This window comes from Mus caroli, unplaced genomic scaffold (genome assembly GCF_978045245.1).
Source record: "Mus caroli unplaced genomic scaffold, Mus_caroli_1 scaffold_12, whole genome shotgun sequence".
Taxonomy (NCBI): Eukaryota; Metazoa; Chordata; class Mammalia; order Rodentia; family Muridae; genus Mus; species Mus caroli.
In genome coordinates this window covers 77,883,802-77,907,027 of record NW_028227267.1, presented here as the reverse complement: position 1 = coordinate 77,907,027, position 23,226 = coordinate 77,883,802, and positions in this window count along the sequence as shown.

Below are 23,226 nucleotides of genomic sequence, written 5' to 3'. Positions count from 1 at the left end.
TGTGAATATAGTAAAGAGTGTTTTCCTAATTTCTTTCTTTTTTTATTTTATTATATTTATTAATTTGTAAATATTTTTTATTACTTATTTTTCTCAATTACATTTCCAATGCTATCCCAAAAGTCCCCCATACCCTCCCACCCCCAACTTCCCTACACGCCCATTCCCAATTTTTTGGCCCTGGCCTTCCCCTGTACTGGGGCATATAAAGTTTGCATGTCCAATGGGCCTCTCTTTCAAGTGATGGCCGACTAGGCCATCTTTTGATACATATGCAGATAGAGTCAAGAGTACCAGTCCGGGGTACTGGTTAGTTCATAATGTTGTTCCACCTATAGTGTTGCAGATCCCTTTAGCTCCTTGGGTACTTTCTCTAGCTCCTCCATTGGGAGCCCTGTGATCCATCCAATAGCTGACTGTGAGCATCCACTTCTGTTTTGTATTTCTGTCTTTGAAGGTCTGGTAGAACTCTGCACTAAACCCATCTGGACTGGGCTTTTTTGGCTGGGAGACATCAATGACTGCTTCTATTTCTTTAGGGGCTATGGGACTGTTTAGATCGTTAATTTGATCCTGATTAAACTTTGGTACCTGGTATCTGTCTAGAAATTTGTCCATTTCGTCCAGGTTTTCCAGTTTTGTTGAGTAGAGCCTTTTGTAGAAGGATCTGATGGTGTTTTGGAATTTTTCAGGATCTATTGTTATGTCTTCCTTTTCATTTCTGATTTTGTTAATTAGGATGTTGTCCCTGTGCCCTATAGTGAGGCTAGCTAAAGGTTTATCTCTCTTGTTGATTTTCTCAAAGAACCAACTCCGAGTTTGGTTAATTCTTTGAATAGTTCTTCTTGTTTCCACTTGGTTGATTTCACCCCTGAATTTGATTATTTCCTGCCATCTACTCCTCTTGGGTGAATTTTCTTCCTTTTTTTCTAGAGCTTTTAGATGTGTTGTCAAGCTGCTAGTGTGTGCTCTCTCTAGTTTCTTTGTGGAGGTACTCAGAGCTATGAGTTTCCCTCTTAGAAATGCTTTCATTGTGTCCCATCGGTTTGGGTATGTTGTGGCTTCATTTTCATTAAACTCTAAAAAGTCTTTAATTTCTTTCTTTATTCCATCCTTGACCAAGGTATCATTGAGAAGAGTGTTGTTCAGTTTCCACGTGAATGTTGGCTTTCCATTATTTACGTTGTTATTGAAGATCAGCCTTAGTCCATGGTGATCCGATAGGATGCATGGGACAATTTCAATATTTTTGTATCTGTTGAGGCCTGTTTTATGAACAATTATATGGTCAATTTTGGAGAAGGTCCTGTGAGGTGCTGAGAAGAAGGTATATCCTTTTGTTTTGGGATAAAATGTTCTGTAGATATCTGTTAAGTCCATTTGTTTCATAACTTCTGTTAGTTTCACTGTGTCCCTGTTTAGTTTCTATTTCCACGATCTGTCCATTGATGAAAGTGGTTTGTTGAAGTCTCCCACTATTATTGTATGAGGTGCAATGTGTGTTTTGAGCTTTACTAAAGTTTCTTTAATGAATGTGGCTGCCCTTGCATTTGGAGCATAGACATTCAGAATTGAGAGTTCCTCTTGGAGGAATTTACCTTTGATGAGTATGAAGTGTCCCTCCTTGTTATTTTGATAACTTTGGATTGGAAATCTATTTTATTCAATATTAGAATGGCTACTTGTTTCTTCAGACCATTTGCTTGGAAAATTGTTTTCCAGCCTTTCACTGTGAGGTAGTGTTTGTCTTTTTCCCTGAGATGGGTTTCCTGTAAGCAGCAGAATGTTGGGTCCTATGTGTAGCCAGTCTGTTGGTCTATGTCTTTTTATTGGGGAATTGAGTTTATTGATATTAACAGATATTAAGGAAAAGTAATTGTTGCTTTCTTTTATTTTTGTTTTTAGAGTTGGCATTCTGTTCTTGTAGCTGTCTTCTTTTTGGTTTGTTGAGGGATTACTTTCTTGCTTTTTCTAGGGCGTGAATTCCGTCCTTGTATTGGTTTCTTTCTGTTATTATTGTTTGAAGGGCTAGATTTGTGGAAAGAAGATGTGTGAATTTGGTTTTGTTGTGGAATACTTTGGTTTCTCCATCTATGGTAATTGAGAGTTTGGCCGGGTATAGTAGCCTGGGTTGGCATTTGTGTTCTCTTAGTGTCTGTATAACATCTATCCAGGCTCTTCTGGCTTTCATAATCTCGGGTGAAAAGACTGGTGTACTTCTGATAGGCCTGCCTTTATATGTTACTTGACCTTTCTCCCTTACTGCTTTTAATATTCTATCTTTATTTAGTGCATTTGTTGTTCTGATTATTATGTGTCGGGAGGAATTTCTTTTCTGGTCCACTCTATTTGGAGTTCTGTAGGCTTCTTGTATGATCAGGGGCATCTCTTTCTTTAGGTTTGGGAAGTTTTCTTCTATAATTTTGTTGAAGATATTTTCTGGCCCTTTAAGTTGAAAAAAAATCTTCATTCTTATCAACTCCTATTATCCATAGGTTTGGTCTTCTCATTGTGTCCTGTATTTCCTGGATGTTTTTAGTTAGGATCCTTTTGTGTTTTGTATTTTCTTTGATTGTTGTGCTGATGTTCTCTATGGAATCTCCTGCACCTGAGATTCTCTCTTCCATCTCTTGTATTCTGTTGCTGATGCTTGCATCTATGGTTCCAGATTTCTTTCCTATGGTTTCTATCTCCAGCGTTGCCTCACTTTGGGTTTTCTTTATTGTGTCTCCTTCCCTTTTTAGGTCTAGTATGGTTTTGTTCATTTCCATCACCTGTTTGGATGTGTTTTCCTGTTTTTCTTTAAGGACTTCGACCTGTTTGGTTGTGTTTTCCTGTTTTTCTTTAAGGACTTGTAACTCTTTAGCAATGTTCTCCTGTATTTCTTTAAGTGAGTTATTAAAGTCCTTCTTGATGTCCTCTACCATCATCATGAGATATGCTTTTAAATCCAGGTCTAGCTTTTAGGTTGTGTTGGGGTGCCCAGGACTAGGTGGGGTGGGAGTGCTGCGTTCTGATTATGGTGAGTGGTCTTGATTTCTGTTAGTAGGATTTTTACATTTGCCTTTCGCCATCTGGCAATCTCTGGAGCTAGTTGTTATAGTTATCTCTAGTTAGAGCTTGTTCCTCAGTTGATTATGTTAGCCTTTATCAGCAGACTTGGGGGAATAGCTCTCTCCTTAATTTCAGTGGTCAGAATACTCTCTGCAGGCAAGCTCTCCTCTTGCAGGAAAGGTGCCCAGATATCTGGTGTTTGAACAGGCCTCCTGGCAGAAGTTGTGTTCCACTCACCAGAGGTCTTAAGATCCCATGGAGGGTCCTGTGAGGACCTTGGATGTGTCCGGAGACTCCCCGGACCAGGAACCCCTGTTCTGCAGTGGACCGGAAGGAACTTGTGCCCCTGATGAAGCTGGGTTATCTGCTTCCCTGGTTAATGCAGTCTCAGGTCCCACACAATTGGATTGGAACAGATGCTGTGTTCCACTCACCAGAGGTCTTAGGATCCCCTGGGGGATTCTGTGTGGGTCCTTCCGGGTGTCCAGTGACTCCCCAGACCAGGAACCCGGTTTCTGCAGTGGACCGGAAAGGACTTGTGCCACTGATGAGGCTGGGTTATCTGCTTCCCTGGTTAATGCAGTCTCAGGTCCCGTGTAATTGGATTGAAGCAGATGCTATGTTCCACTCACCAGAGAGCAGATGCTGTGTTCCACCCACCAGAGAGTAGATGCTGTGTTCCACTCACCATAGGTCTTAGGATCCCCTGGGGGATTCTGTGTGGGGCCTTTCAGGTGTCCAGAGACTCTCCAGACCAGGAACCCCGGTTCTGCAGTGGACCGGAAGGGACTTGTGCCCCTGATGAGGCCGGGTTTTCTGCTTCCCTGGTTAATGCAGTCTCAGGTCCCATGCAATTGGATTGGAGCAGATGCTGTGTTCCTCTCACCAGAGAGCAGATGCTGTGTTCCACCCACCAGAGAGCAGACACTGTGTTCCACTCCTCTTTTTTATTTTTAAGTTTTTATTAGATATTTTTCTTCATTTTCGTTTCAGATGCTATTGCCTTTCCTAGTTTCCTCTCTGTAAGTTCCCTATACCCTCCCCCTGCCCTGCTCCCCAACCTACCCACTCCTGATTCCTGGCCCTGTAAGTTTTTTCTTAGCTAAAAACTCTACACATTTGTGCCAAATGAGCAACCTGGTCTTCACCTGAGTCCCGAAGCAAGTGGATCATGGACTATCTCAGTCTCTGTACCCTGTCTTTGGATCCCCTTTCCCATACCTGAACTGACTGGTTGGGCCTCAATGGGTGAGGAGGTGCCTAGAACTGCTGGGACTAGATGTCCCATGGTAGGGTGGTACACAGGAGATCATCTACTCTCTGTCAAAAAAGGGAAGAGGCAATTGGGGGGGTTGTTGTAAGGATGGGGTTGCTAAGTGAGGGGTGGACTGTGATTGAGATATAATGTGAATAAAACATTTTGAAATAGAAGAAAATGAAAATTCCTACTATTTAAAAGGACAATACATTTCTAGGAAATGACATTAATCCTATAAATTTATTCATTAAAATGAAAATATTGGGTAACAAAGAAAGCATAATAAAATTATATTTTGTCTTTGATTTTCTAATTTATGTCAACAAATTATATATCCTGAGATAAGTTTCTAAGAATAAGTTAAGACAGAGTGCTTTTTTAAATTTATCACATTTTTAATGTAAGAAAGGAATACTCTATTGACAGTGAGAGTCAATAATTTCCTCTAAATAAGGATAAGACTTTCTGTATGTTAAAAATCTTCCTTTGCAAATGTCTGGTATGTGTTAAGAATACACATTAATGAAACATACAGAAATGATACAGACACTCAAATCATAAGCAGCATTGAGTGTTTCATGGAACAAAAGCGTAATGTGTGTCAACAATGTGACAGCAGAAATTCAAAGACTCCAGCAATAAAAAGACATGTTGAATATTAAAGCTAAGAATGGTAGAATGAGAATTCTTACCATCTAACTATGCTCTTAAAATGCCAGCTATGCACGAAGGATGCAGTTCTTTCCAGCAGTTACACACATGACGTATTTCCGAAGTAAATAGGAGTCATGAAGGAAATAAAAGTTTGATTTCTCACAAAATTAAATGTATAATTTTGGACTAAAGTTGGAAATAAGAGACTGATAAAACAATAAACTTCAATACAAAACTCCTGTCATTGAAATACAATAAACAATTGTATTTCAAATTTAAATTCTACAAAACCATCATTAGAGGAACAAATATTCTAAATTGCATGAGAAAAAAAAAAAAACATTGGTCAATGTTTTGTTTTGGTATTCTCTTATTTAGTGCAGATCATTTTTTTAAGATGTATTTATTACTATATGTAAGTACACTGTAGCTCTCTTCAGACAAACAAGAAGAGGGTGTCAGATCCCATTACAGATGGTTGTGAGTCACCATGTGGTCACTGGGATTTGAACTCAGGACCTTCAGAAGAGCTGTCAGTGCTCTTAACTGCTGAGCCATCTCTCCAGCCCTAGTGCAGATGAATTTAATTCACAGAAATGCACTACTCTTTTTATTTTTATTTTCTTTACTCGGTACTCTGTAGGTTGAAAAAATTATGTAAAAATGGGTGTGAGATATTCTTTATGCTTCCATATGTACAGTAGGAAAAACTGAGCAAATCCCCTAACATGACACAGTTAAACTTAGAATTCACTAAACTGCACACAATTCCCAAAGTAGAAAAATAAATATTAAATTCCAATATGTAAGAAAACAACATAAAAACAGTGATTCCCAACAGTGAATGCTTGGAAAAGTCGATGAGGCCTCAATCCTGCTGAACTGTAGGCAAGTGAGCAAACTGGAAGCAGAAGAGTTGGTCTTCCCCAGGGAAGAGCACACAAATGTTTGTCCAGTAGTAAATGATGAACCCTGAAGATATAAGTACAAAGAACATTATATTGACTGCACAAGAATTCAAGACCCTGTTGGAGAACCCAGCAAGTGTGTGAGAGGGAGGGTTTGAAGGAATAATCAGAAAGAAGAAATGTTGTAACCTATTACATATTTAAAATAATATAAAAATAAATAAAATTTAAAATGAAATTCATTGGTTTTAGCTCAAGTACTAAATTGAAGGTATTTTTCTAATTAAAATATCCTGTGACAGTTAGGAATTAGAAGCAGTTTCAAATCTAGTAATATTGCTCTGTTTGGTAACATTAGATAGAATCTAGATTTGTCTTCTATCCAGTGATTTTTTAAATTAAATTTTATACAAGATTTATAATTGTTTTCATTTTAAACTAAATTATTTCCCTATGAAAATGAAATTATTGAGTGTACAAATCAAATATATTATAATTCATTCAAAAGAATTTGATATCCAGAAATGATTCAATTGTTTTTTACAACTCTGAATAAATATTTAATTTCCTATTTCAAAATTTTTACACAGACAGGTCTGATAACTTTCTATGTCTTTTTCTTTTAGGATATTAATAAATTCTCTAAGTATGGATTATTTACTAAGATTTGACAGTAATTTTTTTAATTGAAGCAAATCCAGGATTGTCATGTTTGCTATAAAATAAAAATAATATAAATACCAAGTTTTTTCTAATAATTAATCCATTCATATACCCATAAAAGAAAGTGATTAGATTGGTATGCTTTTATTCTAGGGCAAAATGAAAATGTTTTTATAAACGAATAAATTTTAAGACTATCGTTCTAAGCTAAAAGCACAGACTATTCAAACCTAATTTAATGAGCAACAATTTATGCATAAAATGGGTAAGTATAGGAATGTTATTTAAAATCTATAAAATGATTAAATACTCAAGTGCTATTTAAAAGGAAATGTGGAAAATGAAGCTGGCATCTTAAAATCTAATAGCACTTTATTTTGCAGTGCACTAGGTGATTGTATGCCACTTCAATTATCCTGAGTATTATTTCACAACATGCAATATACTACTTTGTACTTGAAAAGCACTTTGCAATCATTTGTTAATGAAAAGTATTTATGAAAACTATTCTTTTCTTTCATCTGTCATGTTGAGTATAAAAGCTTGAAATTTAACATGAAATAAACAACCTATCCTCTACAACAACCAAAAAAGCCCCTAAAAGCAATGCTGATAGATGCGTAGACTCATGCCCTCCAGTAAAGCATACAGGGCCTATCAAGTAAATCTGTTCAACATTGAACTTTTAACCAAATCTCTGTGTATGTTAGAAAAATGTTGTCGGTACAAAACAGTAAATATTTTAGTTACAGAAAAGGCAGATGATCGATTCATAGCAAAACTTGAATGTGACATAGGGAAGAATGCAAGCAGTTTCATGGGAAAGTGGGTACTGAAATGAACTCTTTTCTCTGGAAAAATTAATATTATATTTACATGTATTGCTTTATATAAATACATAATATATGTATATATTTATGTATATATTATTTTTGAGATTTAAGATAATTGTATTTTTTTCTTTTCCTTTTCTTTCACCAAAACCCTCCCATATAAAATTCCATTTTCTTTTTCAAACATATGGCCACTGTTTTGATTAATTGTTGTTATATCCTGGAGGTGCATATATGTCTCTATATATTACTGAATGCATAAATACAAACAGTTCATTGTGTATGGTGCTACTTGTTTGTGTATTTCATAACTGATTATTTGATATTGAAACAGTTCTTTCAAAACATATGATGGTTCACATGAACAAATGCATATTTTCAATAAACAGAAATGGAGAGAATTATAGACATAGGGCAGAGATAAATGAAAGTAGATGATGGCACAGATAAATATATGTAAGGGAAGGAAAGGTAATGTCTTGGTTATTCTAATGAGATGGTGAGGGAGCAAATGAGTCACAGTTTTCTTTAAGATGTTTACTACTTTTGTATAAGCGATTTTTCTCAGAGTTCTTTGACAGGCTGATCCAGAATACTAGAGAAGGTATAGGAAGAGGATCTAAGCCAGGGATTCTAAAGCTGTGACTAACGACCCCTTCATGTTGGAATCACACAGATTTATGTTATGATTCATAAAAGTAAGAAAATTACCATTATAAAGTAGCAACCAAAATAATTTTATGGTTTGTGGTCACCACAACATGAGGAACTATACCAATGGCTCACAGATTTGGGAAGGTTGAGAACCACTGACCTAAGCAGACTGAATTAATTAAGAATTAACGCTAAAGCAGAAAGATAAAGATGACTTGTATGAGGTGGAACAGATTGTTGTAGCAACAACACAGCATCATCAAAGCAATAATAAATGCAGACCTTAAACGACGGCACATGCTTGTTAAATATGGCTCCGAAATTTACACTAATACCTTCAAGTAACATAACTACTGAAGAACAGAGTAGCTGAATCATGAAGACATTAAACTGTCTAGAAACTTCTTTTTCTAGGATCTCTTTACATTTCACTCACTCTGAACACATATGAACTAAAATATTTTGAAATTATTCACAGAGCTTATTAACATACATTTAAAATGTGACTCAGCATTTAAGAGCACTGACTGCTCTTCTAGATGTTCTGAGCTTAGTTCCCAACAGCACGTGGTGGCTCACAACCATCTGTAATGTGACCTGATGCCCTCTTCTGGTGTGTCTGAAGACAGCTACAGTGTTCCCATATACATTAAATAAATAATCATATATGTGTGTGTGTGTGTAATATGTATGTGTGATTTCCTTTTTCCTTTTTTTCTTTTCTTCTTTCTTCTTTTTTCTTTGCCCCAAACATAGTTTAAATTGGCTTCATGTTCCTTTCCAAAGGAGAAGGAATTTTGACTGGCTTATTTCCATCCCCAAGTGTGGCTAATAAATAGGGCAATAGGGGAGAAAATTAGTTTGTAGGTCCCACATTCCTGTCTTCAACTCTGTGAAGCTAAATAATTTTCAATTGATTTTCAATAAAGTGATGCCAAAGCACATACCATTTAAGACTGCCAACATGAAAATAAAAAGAAGAAAATTATAAAAGAGGAAGATAGAAAAAGAAAAAGAGCACTGGAAGGAATTGATCAATAGTAAAAGGCAGCACTAAATCTTTGCTTTATTTCCATACTCGGTCCCATTACTGCTGTACATTGTTTGTTGAAATTTTCTAATTTGGTGGAGTGTGGAGAAATTTGTCTGTTGCTATCCTGGAATATTCTTCCCTGATAGATACATCATTTAGTTTTGGAAGCTGCAAATTGAGGTGCTAGAGGAATAAAGCCATTAGCAGACTTAAGCAGCTAAGAACCAATTAAGTTATCAAAATGATCACACAGACAATAGATGCCCATTGCTGCAATGGTGCAATTAACATTGTGTGAGTAATCAATGACTTTCTGATTTAAGACATTCCATAGGGGAAAGTTACACCTAGTATTGTAAATCTTGCCGAGCACTCGTGGCTGGGGAGCTCACAAGCCTGAGAAGATACTACACCGTTAGTTTGCTAAATGTGCACAGAATCAAACTAAATAAGTATCTCTATGCTCACGGATTACTGAAGCTCTTACTCTCCATCAAAGTGACTGCAGTTAATACAGAGTGCCATAACTGTCCAAAGTATAGGTGGTCGTAGAATTCAGCTATAAATGGGACATCTATGTTACTGTTCCTTTCCTCCAAAGCTAAGAAACCCAACTTCTATCCTAGATGGTTTTTCATTTCTGGGGAAAAAAAGCATTATGACTAAGGCAATATGAGGAAGGATAGGCTTTATTTAACCTTATTACTCTGATAACACATTCTATCATGGGGGATTATGAGAGCAGAAACTCAACATATGAGTTCTCAGCATACTTGTCTTTAAAACTTTCCCAGAGCAACTCATTACTTTCAGTGCTTCAGTTTCCAGCCCAAAGTGAAAAGGTTCTGTTTTCCTTAACAAAACATCCCAATGTGTAAAGCCACATAGTAATAGCTATGTCCTATGTTTCCAGAAACAGATTCTTTTCACCATCTTCAACACTCAGCTAAGAACATCAAGATTCTTGATCTCCTACTCAGTAGCCTATATCATTGCAAATCCTTCAGCCGCCCAATTAAATATACTCTTTGCAGCTCTTTAAACTATGTAGGCATCCATATTGAACCACGACTCTGCACGTTCAGGCCATATCAATAAATTCAGCAATATAAATTCTGTACTTGTTCCGCATTTTCCTACAGCCTTAGAATCTTCACTTGCACATTCCTTGAACTGCTTTAATGAATTAAAAACCCCATTATGTTATCTATGGGAGTTCTCCCCTTCTCCTGGACTTCAATTTCTACCTGACCTTTAGGGATCTGCTGGCTATTATAGGTTGCATCACCCTTTCTTCTAGACATAACAAGAATGTTGTACTCACGAACTCACAACAGCTATGGTTGCTGGTAAAACACCTACAGAAAAACCAATCCAATCAATTGTCCAGTGTCGATGTAGGAGTGAGCATAGGAATCTCCCATTCCTAACTGAGTAGCTACTGTTAGCTGATGGATGCAAGTCTTTAGGAGTAATTCCCATGTAAGTTGACAATACTCCAATGGCTGTCTAATTTAACTCTGTGGGTTAGTGAAAATGTGACATGATATTGAAGTGACAGTGGATATGGAGTGTACTTAAAGATTGGAGGGGGTATATATGATCACAATATATTAATGTCTCAAAGAATGAATAAATGTTATAATAAAAGATGTTTTAAAAGAAAAATGATATTTTAATGGCATTACTTTTCTCGCCATATTTCTTATGGAATTATTAACTGCTGTCTTAGTTAGAGTTTTACTGCTGTGAGCAGACACCATGACCAAGGCAACTCTTATAACTACAACATTTAATTGGGGCTGTCTTACAGAGGTTCAGTTCAGTATCATCAAAGTAGAAGTATGACAGCATCCAGGAAAGCATGGTGCCAGAGGAACTGCAATTTCTACATCTTCATCTTTAGTCTGCTAGCAGAATATTGACTTCCAGACACCTGGTATTAAAGCCACGCCCACAGTGACTCACGTATCCCAATATTGCCACACCTACTGCAACATGGCCATACCTCCTAATTGTGCCAATTCCAGTGCCAAGCATATACAAACCATAACAACTGCCTTCTATAAATTTCTCATTATCATTCAGATATTATCATTCATTTTATACATGTATATAATATATGTATACATATTTTAGTTATACACACATATATTGTTACATATACATATATTGTTCACCCCTAGTGATTATTCATCCAATCACTGGACAGTTGATTGGATTGGTATTATGCAGGTATTTTGCCAGCAACCACAGCTGCAGTGAGTCCATGAGTACAACATTCTTGTTATGTCTAGAAGTGATGCCACCTATCATAGCTAGTACACTGACATACACTCAAGTTTAAGCAGATCCCTAAAGGTCAGGTAGAACCTTTAGCTATATACACATATATTGTTACATTATGTGTGTGCCTTGCCATGAGTGTATTTCCTTTCATCTACCATAATTAAGTTTAGGTTACCCTTATATTTGATTGTGACCTCTAGTATTGGTTTTCCACTTGACACAAACAAGAGTCACATGGCAAGAGAGAACCTCCATTCAGTAACTAACACTTTCAGATTTTTCTGACAACATGTTTGTGAAAAACTGCCTTGATAGGTAGTTGATGTTGGAGGTCTAGACCACTGTGGCAGCGGCACTTCTAGGGAGCTGGGCTGTCACTGTAAAGAAGGTAGCTAAGCGACCTAGAAACATTTGTCCCTGGTTTCTTCTTCAAATTTGAACCTTGCTGTAGTGATTGTTATGTTCAGGTTTATTCTCAACTTGAGTTCCTTCTCTGATTTCCCCCAAAGATGGAAAATGAACTGTAAGAGTACTTCTCCAACTTGATTTTGATCACAGTATTTATCACAGCAACAGAAAAAAATCTATAACATTTCCCAAACAAGTTTATTAAACTATGTTACTATCTAAAGTTTACTATTCATTCTTTAACTCTTTCCAAAGTGACACCCTAAATATCTCTTTATCATAATTATTTTTGTCATCATGGAATCCATTTTAGGCATTCTTCTGAATTAATTTTACTTATTTGGCAAACCCACCTCTTGTGATGTACCACTTTAGATATGAAAACTATATTCTCTCTCCTGAACAACAGGTTTACTCACACTTATTTTCTTAGAATAAAACTTTAGTTGATAAGTCTTCATCTAATCCAGCGATTTTCATTATGGATGTTGTGATCTCTTTGGCAAGCATCTACCACCATGAATACTTACATTACAATTAATAACAGTATCAAAATTACAGTTGTAAAGTAGAAATAATAATAATTTTATGGTTGGGGGACACCATAACGTCAGAAATGTATTAAATTGTCAAAGCACTAGGAAGGCTGAGAGCCATTGCCAATTATTAAGAACATTGAGCTTTCTTCTGTTTACTTTTATGGATTGTTCTGTGTACTCCATTCTCCATTAATTTTGTGTTTATTTCTACATTGTATTTATGAAGCTATTTGTGGAGTGGAAGGACTTGATCCGGATCCCAACATCTATCGCTATTGTTAGCACATTTGGTAATTTCCTCTCTCTTTCTACTTCATAATCATTTTATCTATGTATCTACCTGAAAGAACAAAGCTACACAAGGACTGCATTATCCCTAAGGACTGCATTACAGCATCAAGTTACATGAAAACAGTCAGTATTAATTTTGGACATATATTAGGAGGAAAGGTGATAAGAGGCAACATTTAGAAATATCTTGTACAATCTATGTTTAGAGAAGTGTAATCCTCCTGAGAAACTGGTGATAATTCTGTGTCTGTCAATGACACAAAGAAGGCAAACACATGTGCACATACCATGAGAAGAACAAATGATTGAAACTTGGCATACAATGGAATGATTGTAATACTTAGGCATTGAGAAGACATTTTCCTTTATGTAGTTTTGTCCAGTATGTCCTATGGAACAAGAAATAATCATTATACAGAATGATGAGGGGAAAACTGTGAATCCAGAGAGATAGAAGACACAGAGATGCTTGATGTACTGAGCAAACGCTGAGGGTCACATATATTTCTCCCTCCCCACTGAGTCATAAACTTCATTATGTTTTATTGAAAACTGATTATATATAATGTAAGCTAATTTTGTTTTCTTCTCCCTCAATTCCTTCCAGAGATGAAGATATGCACACATACATTTTTTACACATAGAAATCCCATAAAAACATGAAAGTGATAACTATAATACATAATCAAAGGACACCTTCATGTTTACAAACACATTTTTAAAGAGCTAGACAAAGCATTGTGAGAAAAACAAAACAAAAGAAAGCAAAGCAAAAATAAATCTCAAAATAGCATTGAATTTGTTTTGTGTTGGGCATATACTGCTTAGTATGGGGCCTGGGGTCTGGTTTTATGTATGGTTTGTGCTCCAGTAAGACTCCACAGCAGAGGCTGTTTTATCTTTTTCTTATGTGAGTAGTTATCAATTCGAAGTAGCTTCTGGTTTAGTGATGAAGGTTATGTCCACTTCCCTCTTCATTAATGGATCTCCATATATCTTAGGCCTAGGGTATAAATAAATATAATATTCACTCATATAAAATGATAAATGATAAAAAGCACTCTTTATAAACTTAAAAGTACCTGCATCGTAAAGAACAAAAACAAAAACAACAAAACCCAGAAACAAATAACAAGAACTATTTTTATTGTAACTATAAAAATATAGTTTTATAGTTAAATATTAAGAAATATTTAAAAATATAACATGTAACATAGCTCTATCTAAAAAGACAATATTGCAACACTGTAATTATTAACTAATATTTTTAAAATTAGAGTAGAAAGACATTTATAAGAGAGATAAGTTAAACAACAGACAGTATCTAGCAAGCTGTGAAGGCAAATATCACTAATGTCTAAAAAGAAATAACCACTCTTCATTTATGCCAAGCAGAATGAAAAGTCAATTCACTGTTTCAACCAGAAAGCTCACAAACATTTTTTTTAAAATGCAGCAGAAAAGTAATCAGAAATGTGGGTTCCCAAGAGCATTTAAGCATCACAGGTCTATAGAATGTACAAACAATTGCAAAATGGGAAAGAAAGACGAAAATAGAGAATTATAAAAGCAGGGGGAAGCACTGAAAGCCATATCACAGAGGGAGTCTGAGGCTGATTGCTGAAATTTGCCCCAAGTAATTGCTGGACTAGCACAATACACCTGAAACTTCAGAACTTATCAAATTATTTTGTTGAGAAAGCAAATAGCAACAATTTTCTCTTAAATTAATTGAACGAAGAACGCAGAAAGAAAATGCAATACAGGTAATAGGACTGAAAATTATAGACTGTTGGGTCTGAAGGAATCTCAAAAGTAAATGCTAACAAATAGGTTGGGAGTTGAAATTTTTTTTTTCTTTAAATATTGAGCAAACTAAGCAAGACCCCCAACTTTTGATGTGTTTTTTTTTTACTGCTTTACATTTAAAAATGAGAGTATGAAATGAGTTGAAATACAAAGTACTTTTTAAAAGAAATGTTGTTTATTCAAGATTCAAGCCTGTTACAAAGTTTTTACTTTGAATCTGTGAATTTATTCTACCTACATTCAGTGATTTTTTTTTTTCAGCACAAGATGTGAGACTTAGTTTGCAAGCAAACATGTTTAATGATGAAGGGAAATACTTTCATGAATCCCAGCCTATTTCTTTATATTTAGAAATGGTTGTGTACTTTCAACCCTCCCCTTCCCTATTGGTATAGGTGGAATTTTTCATTGTCTGGAAAGCTGTAGGCTTTGTACTGTCATTAGCCTATTCATATGAATTTCCCTCTGTTTTTCCGTAAAGAAAATACAAGCATCAGGATCAATACTGTCAGGGACATTTTATGAAAATAGAACATATTAGAATTCATTAAATATGGTTTAAAAATAGTATCAAAATTGGTAGTAACACAGGTTAATAATAAGTCTTTTGAAACCACAAAACAATAGACTAGAAAACCAATTCCTTATCAAACATAACTTTTCATATTTATCAATTTTTATATTCTACACTTTGTTCTATTACTGTATACTAAGATCACAAAATGCAAACAAATGGTTTTTGTCAATTCTATAATCTGATGTGAATATAGGAGAAATGGTTTGCTTTTTCACATAGTGTCATTTGATATAACTTAAAGGTTAGACAACTAGTTATACCAAAATTTGTTTTTAGATATGTGCCTGTAATGAGAGATAAATTGGTATTTTTCTACTTGAAAGAGAACCCTCAAGAGCAGGTGAGGGAACCATCTTGTGCCCCGGGTCCCTCAGAGACCAGTCTGCACAGATGAGAGTGTGGACTGCAGAAGCAACACAGCTTCTGGAACAGACCCCTTTTCAAGCTCCAGACATCCAGGCACTTTCCCAGAAAGGAGAGGTGTCGGCCTGGTAGGGCTCTGTCTGCCAGGGCAGGTGAGGAAGCCATCTTGTGTCCAGGATCCATTTGAGACCAGTCTGCACAGGTCAGCTGACAGACTTCAGAGACACATCTTCTGGGACAGGCCATGTTTCAGGCATTCATCTTCAACCAGGAGGCAGGTCTGAACACCAGACCTCTGTGCATCTTCCCTGAAAGAGGAGAGCTTGCCTACAGAGTGTACTCTGACCACGGAGACTCAGGAAAGAGCTCTACTCCCAGGACTTCTGACAGAGGCTAACAGAATCACAGGAGAAACAAGCTCCAACAAGAGACAAACAACTATAACAACAAATGCCAGAGATTACCAGATGGTCAAAGCCAAACATAAGAATCTTACTAACAAAAACCAAGACGACTCAGCATCATCAGAACCCAGCACTCGCACCTCAGCCAGTCCTGGATACCCCCAACACACCCGAAAAGAAAGATTCAGATTTGAAATCACATCTCATGATGCTGATAGAGGAATTTAAGAAGGGTATTAATAACTCACTTAAGGAAATACAGGAGAACACTGGTAAAGAGGTAGAGGTCCTTAAAGAATTACAACGAAACAGGTGATGGAATTGAACAAAACCATCAAAGACCTAAAAAGAGGAGTAGACACAATAAAGAAAACCCAAAGTGAGACAACTCTGGAGATAGAAACCCTAGGAAGGAAATCAGGAACCATAGATGAGAGCATCAGTAAAAATATAAGAGATGGAAGAGTGCAATTCTCACCTGAGTTCCAGTGGTCAGAGCACTCTTAATCATCAGGGAAATGTAAATCAAAACAACCCTGAGATTTCACCTCACACCAGTCAGAATGGCTAGTATCAAAAATTCAGGTGACAGCAAATGCTGGCAAGAATGTGGAGAAAGAGGAACACTCCTCCATTGCTGGTGGGATTGCAAGCTGGCACAACCACTCTGGAAATCAATCTGGCAGTTCCTCGGAAACCTGGACATAATACTACCAGTAGATCAATCAAAACCTCTCCTGGGAATATACCCAGAAGATGTTCCAACTAGTAATAAGGACACATGCTCCACTATGTTCATAGCAGCCCTATTTATAATAGCCAGAAGCTGGAAAGAACCCAGATGTCCCTCGGCAGAGGAATGGTTATAGAAATTGTTGTACATTTACACAATGGAGTACTACTCAGCTATTAAAAACAATAAATTTATGAAATTCTTGGGCAAATGGATGAATCTTGAGGATATCATCCTGAGTAGGGTAACCCAATCACAAAAGAATTCACTTGATATGCACTAACTGATAAGTGGATATTAGCGCAGAAACCTAGGATACCCAAGATACAACTTCCAAAACACAAGAAAATCAAGAAGGAAGACCAACTCATGGATACTTCATTCCTCCCTAGAATAGGGAATGAAATATCCATGGAAAGAGTTACAGAGACAAAGTTTAGAGCTAAGACGAAAGGATGGACCATCCAGAGACTTTCCTACCCAGGGGCCCATCCAATAATCAGCCACCAAATGCAGACACTATTGCATACACCAGCAAGATTTTGCTGAAAGGACCCTGATATAGCTGTCTCCGGTGCGTCTTTGCAGGTTCCTGGCAAATACAGAAGTGGATGCTCACAGTCATCTATAGGATGGAACACAGGGCCCCCGATGTAGGATATAGAGAAAGTACCCAAGAGCTGAAGGGGTCTGCAACCCTATAGGTGGAACCACATTATGAACTAATCAGTACCCCCAGAACTCGTGTCTCTAGCTGTATATGTAGCAGAAGATGGCCTAGTTAGCCATTATTGGGAAGAGAGGACCCTTGGTCTAGAAAACTTTATATGCCCCAGTACAGGGGAAAGCCAGGGACAAGAAGTAGGAGTCAGTAAGTAGGGGAGCAGGACCTGGAAGGCAGGGGGAGAGTATAGGAGACTTTTAGGAGAACATTTGAAATGTAAATGAAGAAAATATCAAAAAAAAAAATGGAAGAGAGAATCTCAGGTGCAGAAGATTCCATAGAGAACATGGACACAACAATCGAAGAAAATACAAAACGCAAAAAGATCCTAACTCAAAACATCCAGGAAATCCAGGACACAATGAGAAGACCAAACCTACAGATAATAGGAGTAGATGAGAATGAAGATTTTCAACTTAAAGGGCCAGCAAATATCTTCAACAAAATTATAGAAGAAACTTCCCCAACATAAAGAAATAGATGCCCATGAACACACAAGAAGCCAATAGAACTCCAAATCGACTGGGCCAGACAAGAAATTCCTCCTCAGAACAACAAATGCACTAAATAAAGATAGAATATTAAAAGCAGTAAGGGAAAAAAGTCAAGTAACATATAAAGGCAGTCCTATTAGAATTGTAACAGACTTCTCACCAGAGACTATGAAAACCATAAGATCCTGGACAGATGTTATGCAGACCCTAAGAGAACACAAATTCCAGCCCAGGCTACTATACCCAGGAAAACTCTCAATTACCAAAGATGGAGAATCCAATGTATTCCATGATAAAACCAAATTCAAACAATATCTTTCCACAAATCCAGCCCTTCAAAGGAAAATAAAGGGAAAACACCAACACAAGGACTGAAACTAAACCCTAGAAAAAGCAAGAAAGTAATCCTTCAACAAACCTAAAAGAAGACAGCCCCAAGAACAGAACCCCAAATTTAACAAGAAAAATAACAGGAAGCAACAATTACTTTTGTTTAAATTCTCTTAACATCAATGGACTCAATCCCCTAATAAAGAGACAAAGATTAATAGACTGGCTACACAAACAGGACCCAACATTTTGCTGTTTACAGGAAACCCACTTCAGGGAAAAAGACAGGCAGTAACTCAGAGTGAAAGGCTGAAAAACAATTTTCAAAGCAATGGTAAGAAGAAAAAAGCTGAAGTAGCCATTCTAATATTGAATAAAATTGACTTCCAACCTAAAGTTATCAAAAAAGACAAGGAAGGGCACTTCATACACATAAAAGGTAAAATCTACCAAGATGAACTCTCAATTCTGAATATCTATGCTCCTAATACAAGAGCATCCACATTCATTAAAGAAACTTTAGTAAAGCTCAAAGCACAAATTTCACATCACACAATAGTGGGAGATTTCAACTCCCCACTCTCACCAATGGACAGATCCTGGAAAAAGAACCTAAACAGAGACACGTGGACACTAACCAAAGTTATGAAACAAATGGATTTAATAGATATCTACAGAACATTTTATAGTAAAACAAAAGGACATACCTTCTTCTCAGTGCCATATCCTCCAAAATTGTCAATATAATTGGTAACAAAACAGTCCTCCACAGATACGAAAATATTGAAATTACCCCATTGATCCTATCTTATCCCCACGAACTAAGGCTTATCTTCAATATCAACATAAATAATAGAAAGCCAACATTCTCATGGAAATTGAACAACACTCTACTCTGTAATTCCTTAGTCAAGGATGAAATAAAGTAAGAAATTAAAGACTTTTAGAGTTTAATGAAAATGAAGCCACAACATACCCAAAATTATGGAACACAATGAAGGCAGTCATAAGAGAAAAACTCATAGCCCTGAGTGCCTCTAAAAAGAAACTAGAGAGACCATACACTGGCAGCCTGACAGCACACCTAGAAGTTTTAGAACTAAGGGAAGCAAATTCACCCAAGAAGAGTAGACAGCAGGAAATAATCAAACTCAGGGCTGAAATCAACCAAGTTGAAACAAAAAGAACTGTTCAAAGAAACAACCAAACCAGGATCTGGTCCTTTGAGAAAATCAACAAGATAGATCAATCCTTAGCCAGCCTAACTAGAGGACACAGGGACAGTATCCCAATTAACAAAATTAAAAATGAAAGAGGAGACATAACAACAGATCCTGAGGAAATCCAAAACATCATCAGATCCTACTCCAAAAGGCTATACTCAACAAAACTATAAAACCTGGATGAAATGGACAACGTCCTTGACAGATACCAGGAACCAAAGTTAAATCCGGATCAGATTAATGATCTAAATTTTCCCATTTCCACTAAAGAAATAAAAGTAGTCATCAATAGTCTCCCAACCAACAAAAGCCCAGGACCAGATGGGTTTAATGCAAAGTTCTATCAGGTTTTCAAAGAAGACCTAATTCCAACTCTTCTCAAACTATTTCACAAAATAGAATCAGAAGGTACTCAACCCAATTCATTCTATGAAGCCACAATTACTCTGCTACCTAAACCTCACACAGATCCAAAAAAGAAAGAGAGCTTCAGACCAATTTTTCTTATGAATATCAATGCAAAAATACTCAATAAAATCCTCACAAACCAAATTCAAGAACAAATCAAAGAAATCATCCAACATGACCAAATGGGCTTCATATCAGGGATGCAGGAATGGTTTAATATACGGAAATCCATCAACATAATCCACCATATAAACAAACTCAAAGACAAAAACCACATGATCATCTCTTTAGTTGCTGAGAAAGCATTTTACAAAATCCAACACCAATTCATGATAAAAGTCTTGGAAAGATCAGGGATCCGGGGCCCATACTTAAACATAATAAAAGAAATATACAGCAAACCAGTAGCCAACATCAAACTACATGGAGAGAAACTCGAAGCAATCTCACTAAAATCAAGGACTAGACAAGGCTGCCCACTTTCTCCCTACCTATTCAATATAGCCAGAGCAATTCGAAAACAAAAGGAGATCAAGGGGATACAAATGGAAAGGAAGAAGCCACCATATCACTATTTGCAGATGATATGATAGTATACATAAGTGACCCTAAAAATTCCACCAGAGAACCCCTAAACCTGATAAACAGCTTCAGTGCAGGAGTTGGATATAAAATTAACTCAAACAAATCAATGGCCTTTCTCTACACAAAGGATAAATAGACTGAGAAAGAAATTAGGGAAACAACATCCTTCACAATAGTCACAAATAATATAAAATACCTTGGTGTGACTCTAACTAATGAGGTCAAAGATATATATGATTTGAACTTCAAGTCTCAGAAGAAAGAAATTGAAGAGGATCTCAGAAGATGTAATGATCTCTCATGCTCATGGATTGGCAGGAATAATATATTCAAAATGGTTATCCTGCCGAAGCAATCTACAGATTGAATGCAATCCCCATCAAAATTCCAAATCAATTCTTCACTGAGTTAGAAAGGGCAATTTGGAAATTCATATGGAATAACAAAAAACCTAGGACAGCAAAAACTATTCTTAACAATAAAAGAACCTCTGGTAGAATCACCATGCCTGACCTTAAGCTGTACAACTGAGCAATTGTGACAAAACGTTCATGGTACTGGTACAGCAACAGGCAGGTCAATGGAATAGAATTGAAGACCCAGAAATGAATCCACACACCTATGGTCACTTGATCTTTGACCAGGGAGCTAAAACCATCCAGTGGATAAAAGAGAGCATTTTCAACAAATTGTGGTGGCACAAGTGACAGTTTTCTTGTAGAAGAATGTGAATTGATCCATTCTTATCTCCTTATACAAAGCTCAAGTCTAAGTGGATCAAAGACCTCCACATAAAACCAGAGACACCGAAATTAAGAGGAGAAAGTGGAGAAAAAGTCTCAAAATTTGGGCACAGGGGAAAGAGTCCTAAACAGAACAGCAATGGCTTGTTGTGTAAGATCAAGAATTGACAAGTTGGACCTCATAAAATTGCAAAGCTTCTCTAATGCAAAAGGCAGTATCACTAAGACCAAAAGGCAATCAACAGATTGGGAAAGATTTTTTTTACCAATCCTAAATCTTATATGGTACCAATATACAATATATACAAGGAGCTCGAGAAGCTGAACTCCAGAAAATCAAATAACCCCATTAAAAATGGGGTACAGAGCTAAACAAAGAATTCTCAACTGAGGAATACCGAATGTCTGAGAATCATCTGAAAACATGTTCAACATCCTTAATCATCATGGAAATGCAAATCAAGACAACATTGTTATTTCACCTCACACTGATCACAATTGCTAAGATCAAAAATTCAGGTGACAGCAGATGTTGGTGAGAATGTGGTAAAAAAGGAACACTCCTCCACTGTTGGTGGGATTTCAAGTTTGTACAACCACTCAGGAAGTCAGTCTGTCAGTTCCTCAGAAAACTGGACATAGTACTACCGGAAGATCCAGCAATACCTCTCCTGGGCATATACCCAGAAGATAATCCAACTGGTAATAAGGACACATGCTCCACTATGTTCATAGCAGCCTCATTTATAATAGCCAGAAGCTGGAAAGAACACAGATGTCCCTCAACAGAGGAATGGATACAGAAAGTGTGGTACAATTACACAATGGAGTACTACTCAGCTATTAAAAATAATGAATTTATGAAATTATTTGCCAAATGGATGTATCCGAAGGATATCATCTTTAGTGAGGTAACCCAATCACAAAAGAATGCACTTGATATGCACTCACTGATAAGTGGATATTAGCTCAGAAACTTAGACTACCCAAGATACAATTTGCAAAACACAAGAAAATCAAGAAAAAGGAAGAACAACGAGTGGATACTTCATTTCTCCTTAGAATAGGGAACAAAATACCCATGGAAGGAGTGACAGAGACAAATTTTGGAGCTATGACAAAAGCATGGACCATCCAAAGACTACCCCACCTGGGGATCCATCCCATAATCAGCCACCAAACCCAGACACTATTGCATATGCCAGCAAGATTTTGCTGAAGGGTCCCTGATATAGCTGTCTTGTATGCGGCTATGGCAGGCCTGGCAAGCACAGAAGTGGATTCTCACAGTCAGCTATTGGATGGAACACAGGGCCCCCAATGGAGGAGCTAGTGAAAGTACCCAAGGAGCTGAAGGGGTCTGCAACCCTATAGGTAGAACAGCAATATGAACTAACCAGTACCCCCCAGAGCTTGTGTCTCTAGCTGCATATGTAGCAGAAGATGGCCTAGTCTGCCATCATTGGGAAGAGAGGCCCCTTGGTCTTGCAAACTTTATATGCCCCAGTACAGGGGAACACCAGGGCCAAGAATTGGGAATTGTTGAATAGGCAGGGGAAGGTATAGGGAACTTTAGGGATTGCATTTGAAATGTAAATAAATAAAATATCTAAAAAAAGAAAATTTTAAAAAAGAAAGAAAAGAAGGAAAGAGAACCCTCAGGGAGGAAGGGATTCATGGAAAGTATAGGTTGTCTTCGAAGGACAACCATCAAAAAGATAAAGCAGAAACCAAATAAACTTACATGAGCTGTGTCCAGAAGCATGATCAGATATTGGAAAGATTTTCCAATTCTATGAAAATTAAAACCAGATTTTCCTTTATAGAAGTTACCATGTTCTATAAGCTTATCGACAGTAAAAGGCTTGTCATATCTTTCCATCTCTCCCTTTCTCGCAAAGTCAGAAACCCTGTCTCGAAAAACCAAAAAAAAAAAAAAAAAAAAAAAAAAAGGCAATCACAAAGGGCAAAACAAAACAACGCACCTGCTGTATGTTCTTCAGGTCCTTAGGAACCAAGAAGGGCTGAAGCCAGCTATAAACCCTTCTATCTAAAATTGCCTAAGAATCTAATAACTTTCAAAATTTCCTGATACTGTGTGTGTGTGTGTGTGTGTGTGTGTGTGTGTGTGTGCTCATGTGCATATGTGTGCATGGTGTGCATAACTTTGAAATGAATTGAAATACTGGAAGCTTTTGCTTCATTGTTATTTTCTCATTTAACATCCAAAAATATGTTTTTTTAAAAAA